Below are 12,198 nucleotides of genomic sequence, written 5' to 3' on the forward strand. Positions count from 1 at the left end.
AGAAAAGTATGTATATTCTCCAGCAATGGACATCTATACAGGAGTGATAAGATATTCTCTTCTTCACATACACAAACTTGTCACATGGTAATGTTCATGCTGTTTACATTCTTCCAACTGTTTCCTTTGAAGTACAAACACACACATAAGGACAATTGAACTGAATGAGATTTAATGCACTGCAGCCTTAACCATAAAAGAACTCACATTCTGACTCTTTATCTGAGTCTTCTAGTTCAACGATCCATTTCCAATGGCAGCCAGCAGGACAGACACATCACTGACTATTTGTCTCGATAGCGACATGGAACCAAACCACCATATTCAGAGGAACACACATTTGAATATCAAGTTTCTGGACAGCAGCCAACGGGGAATAAGCATCCCCATCCTATGAGGCTGACTTAAGTAGAGTTAAATAATTGATTTATCCAGCACAGTACTGTCTACACTTACTAGCAATAGTTTTCCAAGTTTTAGAAAGAGACCTCCAACCTGGGATCCATCAGCTGGAGATGACAGGGATTATATTTGGAGTTTTGCACGGAAACCATTGCTTTGTTACTGAGTCCATGGGGTCTTTTCCCTTAATTCCCTGCTCAGAGTTTCCCATACATGTCCACTGACAGCTGTTGAAACCAGATGTTGGACTAGACAAACCTTGAATGGTGTTACCCGACATGATGATTCTTATGTTCTTTGATTTATCTTATGTTTCAGACTGGGGCTCTTGGAAGAATAAGGGGCCTTGAATGGAGCATTCAATGTTAGAAAGATGATCAAGAAGTGATGCACAGTGGGAGATACTAAGAAGCGGTGTGAATTGTGTCCTTATATGTGCATCTCTGCCAGACAGGATATACCCTAGGCCAATACTTTTCTCAGTGAATTCAACTGATTATTGCATAACTGTAATTATAGGTTTCCACCAAAGCTTCACATAAGAGGCTGATTTGGCAGTTCATTTTTTTTTGGCTTATTGAATGCTGTATTTTTTTACCATGAGCACCCTTTCCAGTCCGTTCCCTTCATCCCATCTGTAATACAGTTGTTTGTTTAAAATATGTACATCCCAGTTTTCCTTCCATTCTAATCAACTTACTATTAAAACAGCATCACAAAATAGATAAAAGACAAGCCAAGATTAAATAAGACCCAGCCATTACAATCCATTGCAGCAGTTAGATCTTAAAACCAATAATGTATACCAGCAGTCATGAGACCAAAAATCACCCTTCAGCTGCTGCTGTCTGCATAAGCTAGCCTGTAAGTGGATCCTTGTGGTATTCTCCCTTTAGAAGCTAACTGATCCCAGGGCCCAGTAGGGGAGAAAAGGGGGAGGGGGAGGGGGGGAAATGCCTGCACTTCTAAAGATAGATGGTTTTGGTATTGGGAGCTGAGAAAAGACCTCTTTCTCATCTAACTGCTGGCCTACCCATTTCATTTGTCAAAAATTCTGGAAGCTTGCCACACCAACAGTACTTACAATACTTTTACTCAATATTTCAGTAAAAGGCATGTACAAGAGGAGAGTGAAGATGTGATTCAAGGATCTTACTAGTTTTTCTTACTAGTTTTGCCAGCTAGCCAGTATGTTACTGTTCCTGTCAGAAAAACTGTGTTGTACCATGTAGCCAGTATTGAAGGACCTGGAAAATGTGGTACATGACAGAAAATGTCCTAGATTATCAGAGGCCCGTTCCACACACCATATTTATAACGAGTTGCAGTCCTTCTAAATGAATTCATTTTCAATTTTAAAAAAGGGAAAATGAGTTCATTTATAATTATTGCTATACTTGTTATAACTTGTTATAAATATGCTGTGCAGAATGAGAGTTAATTATCAGATTGACTTAAGTGAATGAGCTATGATGTTCCTGGTTAAAATACTACTTCTGCCATCAATTTTCATGAGCAGGAATGTCTGGATGCTATAGGTAGGGTTTGAGGAAATGAGCTGTGACTCACAACAGCATATACGGAAATAGATATCGTTAGTCCTTAAGGTGCCACTGGACTTTTATTTTTCTACAGCAGACAAACACATTTGGAATTATCTTGTAAGCCTTCCAAAGGTGGGGCTTTTGTCTCTTAACTGATGTGAATTGCTTTGGGAGACAGTTGCCTGAAATAAAAATAATGAAAGTAAGAACATCTACACAGGGTTACATATGTTGTGCAAAAACAGCTTGAATTGTTTCTGAATGGAACTTCAGAACTTTTTCAGAGGCATGTCAATGCTGAAAGTAACGTATTTCTACCACCAGATGTTGCTATTGAACCAGTTATGACCACAGTAATCCTGCAAATAAGCCAAAGAAGGTGGTGATACTGGCTAACTGATCTACAAGACGTGGCACAGGGGAGGAGGAAACATGCTGGAGTCTGCATTAGAGGAGGGCTCCTTGCACTGAGGAAAGCATTGTTATTTACAGAATGAATCTCTGGGAACCAACTTAAGGTGCGGAAGAGCTGGGCTAGGGAACAAATGCAATCCATCCCACACATCCTTTACCAGCACGAAGGGACCGTTCCCAGTTCTTGATGGGAACCCTTAAATCTGGTCCAAACCAATTCCTGGATTGTTTTCTTTCCCCTTAACTCCAGTCAATCACTGTTAACTGAGTCTGTGGATCTCAGCAGAGCTCCAATACCGACCATTTCCCAAGAGGTTCAGAAAAGAAGCATTTGTAGTAATGAGCACAAGAAGATCAATGTCCTTTTTTCCTTACCTCTGAATTAACTGCTGAGGTCATGGGTTAGTAATGTTTCTTAGTCATGTTCAGGGGTTAAGAATATAATCCAGTATTTCTCCATGTCTGCCGAGCATGTGTAGGCTTAATGATGTTAAAGAATGGGAGTTAGTATCTATTAGCCTCATTGATAAGAAATGTTTCTGGCATGTGAGATGAAACTAAAAAACCAGCAGCATTTGAGTCCAATAGTTCTTTAAAGACCAACAAGATTTCCAAGGGACAGGCTTTCAGGAATCAAAAATCTTTCCATCAGATATTGTGATATTTGACCAAAGGAGCATTGACTCTTGAAAGCTTATACCCTGAAAATCTTGCAAGTCTTCACAGTGCTACTACACTCAAATCTTGCTTTTCTACCACAGACCAATGTGGCTACCCACATGAAAAGTAGGAGCATGAGCAGAGTACACTGCCTTTTAGTTTTCCGCAGAGTGTCAATAACATGCAAAATGGGAATGATGGCAAAAATAGCCTTACCACAAAGTGTGGTCAGACATCCACTTCAGGTGGAGGACTCAAGACACCATTGAGGGTGGTGAAGTGAGACCTTGCAAGACAATCCTCTGAGAAACTGATGTCCATTTCAATGAGGTTTTCATACTCCAGGTGGACTGGACTCCATATTAAATAGTGACAGTTGTATTTTCAGCCTTAAGTACCAGACATTCTTGGGCCATACCTGAAATTTCCTTATGTCCCCTGCAAGGAATTGCATGAACTTTGCATACCTCTGAATTCCTTTTTCTTGTGAGAAAAGTAGTGTCACGAAACAAAAGTACAAGAGCTCTTTTGTGTCAGGCAGGGCAACACAGCCTGACTAAAGGGCCTAACAACATAATTTGTCTGGGTTCAGCACAAGATGAGTCAGCAGCTATATTTTAGGAGTCCATGCTTCTTAGGCACGGGTAAAAACTATTCAAAACAGTGCAAAGATTGTGACTTGCCCTGCTCCCAAACTCCATGTGGAGTTCAGGGGCAGGGAGTGCCTGCTCTAGGCTGGACTTGGCTGGGTTGAGTTTTTAAAACTTGAACCGGCCCAGCATAGCATCCAACAGGGTACTCAGTCTGGCCAGCTCCAGCTTTATACTTATGGCTATGCCTCCCAAGCTCCGCCTAATTGAAGGTGAAGCTTGGGGGACTGGAGCCAGCAGCATAAAGCTGGAGTTGGTCAGACCGAGTGTCCAGCTGGATGCTATGCTGGGCTGGGTCAAGCTCGAAGCCTGCAGTTTAAAGCTGGGCTCAGCAAGGCCCAGTCCTACATTGGATGGGTGTGCCCACCCCTGAACTGGAATTCTGGATGAGCTCGACTGCCTAGGGTCAGTGTTCGATTGTGCTCTGCCCCGAACTCCACATGGAGTTTGGGGGTGGGGTGAAGTTGTTCCCAGAGGCTGCTGGACACATCGCTGGTGACCCTTAAGGAATGGCTCCTGGGGCACGTGCCTTAGTGGAAAACGCTGTACCCAGGCTATTTGGCAAAGCATATTCTAGTGCCAAACACTTGAGTGAACAGTGAGAGGCAGCATGGTGTAGTGGTTAAAAGCAGGTGCACTCTAATATGCGAAACCGGGTTTGATTTCCTGCTCTGCCACTTGAGATGTGGAGGCTTATCTGGTGAATCAGATTAGTTTGTGCACTCCCACACATGCCAGCTGGGTGACCTTGGGCTAGTCACAGCTTTTCAGAGCTCTCTCAGCCCCGCCCACCTCGCAGGGTGTTTGTTGTGAGGGGGGAAGGAAAAGGAGATTGTAAGCGCATTTGAGTATCCTTACAGGAAAGGGTGGGGGATACAAATCCAAACTCTTCTTCTTCTTTAATATAACATGCCAAATATAACAAAAGTGCATCAATCTTGACCGCAGCAATCTCTGTGCAGATTTAACAATTTACAGATACAGGGAATCTCTGCAGTGATACAGCGGGAACAACTGGTCTGCTAAATGATGCCGGTGCTGAAAGTCAGATAGTCTTTAAACAGGAGCCGGATCCACAGTTAATTCTCATTTTTGTTTATGCTTCCTCAGCAAGACGTCATCAAGCTGGCCGTCATTGTTACACGGACAATTTCTTAATCATATTTGACCGTGTTACATCTGACAGGCAAAGCTGTACGCATCGTAGCTTTCTGCACAGGCCCTTGCCTTGCTCCACCCTAGATACTCTTCTGTTTCTATGTGCATGTAGGACTGACTCTGATTGATACTGGATGTGCAGTAGGAGGGTGCTTAAGTCTCCCTTTTGTGCTGTTTTCCTGTCCTGAAACAATCCTGCATAAGCACTGTTTATCCCATGAGGAAAAGCTACCTTTACTTCATGTGGTGCCCTCAAAGGGATAAGTACCATAGTGCCTTCTGGCTCAAGCAAACAGGATGTGGGTGAAGGCTTAAGTACTTTCTCCTTGCATGCTGCAGTCCCAATCTGAACTGGACCCATATGTGCCCGGGGGGGTGGGTGCGGGGGTGGGCCCCAGAACAGGTCTGCTGGCTCCACCTGGGGATGTGTGGGAATAGCTTTTGAGGTACTATTTAGAAACAACAAATGGTCACTTTTTTAATTACATTTTTAAAAACAATATAATGGAGATAGCACATGATTAGATTTCTTTTCCTAGTGTGCAAAACCTCTTGGGCCATGTCTGGCTTCTTATAGCAGTCACATCCAGATTGTATACACAAAACAACTGAAATTGATTCTTTTATTAGGGGCCAGCTAATCTCTAAAACCTTTGAACTTCCTCTGTCAAGCTTTGAGGTTCAAAGGAGAGAGAGAAAGAGAGACTATTTTCACTTGCGAAAAAATGCTTTTGAGCCCCATGCACCATTTATACTTTTTTGCATGCAGGCTGCAACACAAATGGAAACCAAATGTACTTCTTAGCCAAGTTAGGGTATACATTCACATGACATATGGATTCAAAGGAAAATCCTCAAACACTTGGAAATGTTGTAGGTGCAGAAATTGAACACCACTGTGGCCTGCCAAAAAGAAGAAGAAAGGCTTTGGGCAGGTCAGGGTTCCTCTTCATTTTGCCACACTTCCTCCCTGGCAATAAGTTCTATAGTTCTTAAAAGGGCGATACCAAAGAGACACATTTGTTTTGACATTTAAATGATGACATGACATGATGACAGCCAGACCTGGAGGAATCTAGGAACGTTTGCCTCAGTTTTCCTTTAACCACCTGCTAAGGAAGCTCTTTTCCCTCCAATAAACAAGCATTACCTGCAAGTTCATTTACCATAGTCCAGTTAGAAGAGAAGAGAAGAGCACACTGTTGCTATAGAGACAACACTGTTTCTATGACAACCCCCTTTTTGGAGTAGATGCTCTTATGAGTTCCATGACAACTATGCTGGGTCACCAGTTTCAGGTAGGTTAATATTTGCACACCCATCCTTAGCCCAGGTAACACCCACGGCTAGTGGGTTAGATAGAAATGTTGCTGTGGATACCTTGCCGCAAATCACGATAAGTTTCAGTGCTACTCTCATGTAGGACAATAGAACTGGCTGCCTGTCACTGTGACTAAGAAGGGTTGATGAGATCAGCAAATTCCTTCACATTTCTGTTCTGACAGCAAGCAAGGCTGATTTTCTTTTCTTCTGACACATCTTTACCTTTGGACCTTTATCTCCTTCCATCCATGAATAGTCATACCTTCTTGATTACATTGCGCAGTACTCAATGAAGGACCTGTAAAATGTTCCATGTCCTGGTTAATTACCAAGAATAGTTGGTTCTCTGTATTGATTTGACAGATGCAGCAGTAGAAGACATTGCCAAACTGAGCAACCTATCCTGCAGTAGAAAACGCTACCAAACTGAGCAAACTGGTAAAGAAAGGCCACTTTTTGTAGTACACAGAAACCTGGTATGCAGATTCATTGAAAGAAAAGAAAGGGAATTGGTGGGGAAAGATTAGCACACACTTAAGAGCATACAATAGATCAAGACGGGTCCCTGTGCTTTCTGAAGGGCATCCAGTTTTTGAAAAGGAATTGCCAGGAAATCTGAGGACTCTAATATGACACTAGAAGGAAAATACAAGATGTTGGTAGCAGAGACTTTGGACGCAGCAAGATGCCCTAATACCCAAGCCTTAGTTATCACTGACACTAGTACCACTCCTGATACAGCCCTTGGAAGACACTATGGCCCTTTCCGCACAGCAAATGTAAAGCAAATTGCAGGTGGGATAAATGAACCCGTCATCGTCCAGCGCCCTGGGCATGGCTGGGTGTCCCATTGACAGCGAGTGCATTGGCCGGGGTGTGTGCCTTTGCACGGAAGCACCCCCCCCCACACACACACACTCACCTCCTTCCACTGCGTAGCTATGAAGGCTGGCAGGCATGGACCTCCACAGCCATTCTGCCATCCCTGTGCCCCTCCGTAGCTATGCAGCAGAGAGGTGAGGACTGGGGGGGAAAGGGAAGCGTGGCCAAGTAATGCGCTTCCTGGGGCAGCCGCTTGCTCGGCCACATGGCTGCAATCCACATTAAAACGAAAGAATCACAGATAGTGCGATTCTTGAAAACCCCGGGGGGAGGGGATGTGGAGCGGACTCGTGTTAGGAGCGGGATCTGTGCGAAGTTCCCCCCAACATGGGTTTGATACTGTGGTTAGCCCGCGTTTATTGGCCCATGTGGAAGGGGCCTTTGTTTCTCAAATGACAGTTTGTTGATAGTTCCTGGCTCAAAAAGTATCTAGCTGTCTGCCCCGGTCCTGGCCTAGTGGAATGCTCTGTCTAACGAGACCAGGACCCTGCAGGATCTGTCATGGTTCCACAGGGCCTGCAAGACGGAACTATTCCACCAGACCTATAGTTGAGGACAGCTACGGCAATTTCATTTTCTCTTTCACCTGGTCTCCTTTTCCCCTTCTCCTCCTCTCTACTATCTAGAGGTGCCACAGCACCTCACATGAGTGTTATAAATGTTTCTATTAGATTATTTTAAATGTTTTTACTATTATTTAATAATGTATTTTATGTGATTGTATTCTATGCGACTTGTTAGCTGTTCTGAGCTCACTCCTGGTGAGAGTGGGATATACATTGATTTAAACTAAACTAAATTGAATTAAACTAAACTTGTGGGGAGAATGGGATATAAACTGAATCAAACTAAACTAAATATGGTTTGAAGAAGAACCATCCAGACACAGGTTTGCTACTTTTGACAGAATTGGGAAGTTTCTTCCATTTACTTTAGTGAAACCCCACTGAAAGCAGCTCAGCCAAATCCAAATCCAAAACCTTTATTAGGCATAAAAACAGCTCCGCCTATAGGTTAGCAGCAGTGTTCCAAACCAATACATGGGAACTGATCTGATGGTGAGGGGAGCTGCGGAGCTAACCCTATTTGGCGGAACCTCCTTAAGAGGTCTGGGGTGGAGTAAGCCGTGGGTCAGGACGCCCAGCCAGGGGCTACTGAGGCTTGCGCCCCTTAGCGGTAAAATGGATCTTCAGACAGGGGCTTAGCACCCACCTGAATTTCCACTATCGCTGCGCTGTGCAAAACGGGGCACTTCGCACGGCTGGGTTCCACAGTTGCTGCGCAAGGTCAACGAATACCTCCAACAGGCGGGTTGGAGGAAGTTCTCACTGGGGGACAGCACTCGGGCTGCCCAGTGTTCAGATCAGATCCCATGATGCCTCACGCTTCTTTTCATCCTTTGTCAATAAAACAGTTTGGCTATGGCCAATATTTTAACCCACAGACAAGAGTGTTGTGTCATTAATTTTATTTGAGGACCTGAGCAGTGCCGGTCCCATCCTTGGGTGGCAAAGTAGCTCAGCCTATAGGTTAGCAGCAGTGTTTCAAGCCAATGCTGTTGTTTTTTTAATAGGGTTTTTTTCCAGTTACTGTTGCACTTTATGGGCAGAATGTTTCATGCTGGCACTACTGAATTATAGCAGCTTCTCAGCATTCTGATTCAGCAGCATTGCTGTATATCATCTCAAGTACCCAAGTATGAGCTAGACCCAAGGACAAGCTGGAATAAGACAAATATTCTGTTATTTCGATGCATCAGTTTGTTTTGCCTTGAATCTTCCAGGTATTTTTGGTTAAGTAGTTAAAACATGGAATTGTTTCAAATAATATATGCACATTAAGTGTGGCCTGGGAAAGACAGCACGTAGTTCTGGGATTTGGCTTGTTTTCTTCAAGGCAATTGTACTTTATGAATTTTCCATGAACCCAAGGGCACGATCAGGGAACAGTTGCAGTAATCATACTTACATACAAAACAAGCAGTTTATGAGCCTCCAGTTTAGTAACACCAAGATGTGAGGATCATAATTGAGGAGCAAAGGCCCAGTTAAATAGCAAATTCAAATATTAGTGTAGCATGGTCGGGACTCTTGGTTTTGTTTCCAGGGAGTTATTCAACTGGAAGGCAAATTAGCACTTGAACCGGCAAGGTGTTAAAATAAGTCACAGCAGCAGTGGTAGTTCTTCCAGGAACAATGCTCCCTCTTATGTAACTCCTTTACTTTTCAAATGTTCCCATTTGATTCCCTGCATTGGTAAGGGTGAGCAGCAGACCTGAGAAGGCAGATTCTGCCTGGCATTTTGGAAGAGGTGTCAAAAATCTTGAAAGGGGAAAATAAGTTTGCCTACATTTTTAAAGACAATGACAACAAATCATAAAACAGGTTTGAAAGGCAGCTGAAATTGTGTTGAACTTATGTCTTCGTTTCATGTTATTTATTCTTTCTATTATTATTTGTAGGGTACTTAGAAAGTAATGCTTCTTCTGGTGTGGCCAAGAGGGGGAGCTCAAGTCTCACAGTGGTCATAGACTATTAGGTGGCTCCTCTCTCTACCTGAACCCACCTCCCTCTACCTCCCTCTACCTGAGCCCACCCTGCCCCCAATCTACTAGTGTGCAAATGATCATAACAGCGTCCTACTTTATACAGCGATTGCAGCGATGTATAACAGAATGAAGCACTTGCATGGACTGTATTATTTCACACAGCCATCTATGAAAAGCATTTATGAATGCTCCCTCAGGCAAAAAGGAACCCTGTAAACAGAAATCTAGCCCATCAGGCAAAAGCTAGGCAGGAATCTTTCTCCTTGCCCCGCTGGTCTTTTATTTACAGGGAGGGTTTTGTTTTTTTGAAGGGAGCAAGGTAGAATCTGCTTCTTGTAGTCTGAAACAGGACACCCTGTCCTGTTGCCCCATTCTTCTGGGTAGGTGGCAAGCAAACGATGGCTGTCCTTGCCATCTCTAGTTCTGTCTTTGAAACAGTTTGTAGTAGAGATGGTGATTTTCCCAGACAGCTTCATATCCCCCCGCAAAGTGTTTTGTACCAAGAATTCTGATGAATAAGGCTTTACCACACAGTCTACAATTTCAGAAAAAAATTACCAGCAGTAAGATAAATGATGGTAGTAACATTTCTTAGTGGGACCAAAGTCATGGTCTAAGTGTCTATTTTGTGACATATCTTCCCTTGGAGCCTAGTTCAGAAAATCCTCCCTCTCCTTCCCTCCATCTCTTGGCAATGTACTGTTTTTCCTTTTCCAGTGCAGCTGTGCTACATGTTGAAATTCCCAGCTTCCTCCAGATCTAAACTTTCCAGTTAGTTAGAAGCCAGCTGCATCCCAAGGCCTTGAAGGAAGGAGGCAGAGCCACGTGGGACCAGAGAGCAGAATGAAAGAAGGTAGATTATACTTTCTTCCTTTCCTTTTTCCTTTTAGTTTCCAAGGTCACAAGATTGACTTCTTAGCTTTGAAGTGGTTGAGACTGTATTGGTCAACCACTCCAAAGACTGAGAAGAGTGTTTAGTTGTAGAAGAAAGAGTCTTGTGGCTTATATGTTGTTGGTTTTTTTTAGTAACCTGAAACACACTCCCTGTAGGACCTGGGAGCCCTCGGCCCCTAAATTCCAAATGTGTTCATCCTGGTTAAGTAGTATCAATGGTGGTGAGCAAGTCCCTGAGTATATCCAATGCTGTTTTATATAAAAATGGGGTGGGGAGTGTGCCAATTTCTACCAGTTCCCCACTAAGGACATAAAGCTGCCAGTACTCAGTACAAATGAGTACCGTCACACACAAAAAAGCTCTTATATCAAATATATCTGGGTCTGTTTCTCTCCTCTCCCTGGTGATTCAGGATGTGACTCCGTTGTGTAATACGTACTGCCCTACAGCAAGTACTGGTTGTCTGCAGTGGGGACAAAAAACTCACAAATCCTGGCAGCTTGTTCTGCTGCATGTTAGTAGGAGAGAGGCAGAAAGACACAGGCCCCTTCCACACATGCAGAATAATGCATTTTCAAGCCACTTTCACAACAGTTTGCCAGTGGATTTTGCTATTCCACACAGCTTCAAAGAGCACTGAAAGCAGTTTGAAAGTGCATTATTCTGCATGTGTGGAAAGAGCCACAGGGATTGGCAGCAGTTTTGTATTTCTCAGACATCTAGTTAGGTCTTTGTATTCTGGATTTTAAGATCATCTTAGGGTTGCCAACCCTCCTAGAATTGCCATTCATCCCCAGCAGAGGTGTAGCTCCAAGGGGACAGTGGCGGTGGGGGGGGGTGCACAATGCACCAGGCACGGACCCCTGTGGGGGCACGGAACGTTCCAGGGGCGTTCCGGGGGCATTCCAGGGTGGAATGGGGGTGGACGTTGGCGTGGCAGGGGCAGAGGACACACCAGTGCACCAGGCGCTTTCCCCCCTTGCTCCGTGTCTGATCCCCAGACTATAGATATAGGTTCCCGTGAAAAAAATGAATGCTTTGGAGAGTGAACTCTATGGCATTATCCTTTGCTGAGGTCCCTCCCCTCCAAACTCCACCTTTCCCCCTGTTCCACCCCCAAATCTACAGCAATTTCCCAACCAAAATTGGCAACTCTACTGGAGACAGCTGGTGTGAACTATTGCTGACTTAGGGTTGGAGTCTATGACTTGTTTCCACCAAGTCTTTGATCAATGGAAAGAGACCTTCCCCATCAAGGGAAACCTTTCTCCACCAAAAGGAAGACGACAAAAGGGAATCAAAAACTTCATTTACATATAATTGGCTATTTGGCCTATCAATGTACTGTGGCTATCATTTGCAACTGTATTGGTTGACCCACTAGGATAATCTAATTGTGAATAACTACTGTACTGTAACAAGAGTAGACTATCCATGATATGTAGATGCACTTATAGGTTTCAACCTACCAGAAACCATAGTTGGTTCTTTATTTATTTTGTTCTAACTAGGACATTTCTAGAAGAAACATTTCTGGAAACAATATTATATTCAAAGCAGTGCTTTTGTTTTCTCTGATTGCACCACACTGGTTGAAGAGTTTGGCCTCCTGGGAATCTCAGTATTCTATTTTTTTTTAAAAAAAATAACAAACGTCAAGTTTCTAATTTTTTTCAGATTAGGCAAGCATGGAAATCTTTGGGTTCCGGACAAAACTCGGGA

The sequence above is a fragment of the Sphaerodactylus townsendi genome, linkage group LG12 (genome assembly GCF_021028975.2).
Source record: "Sphaerodactylus townsendi isolate TG3544 linkage group LG12, MPM_Stown_v2.3, whole genome shotgun sequence".
NCBI classification, from domain to species: Eukaryota; Metazoa; Chordata; class Lepidosauria; order Squamata; family Sphaerodactylidae; genus Sphaerodactylus; species Sphaerodactylus townsendi.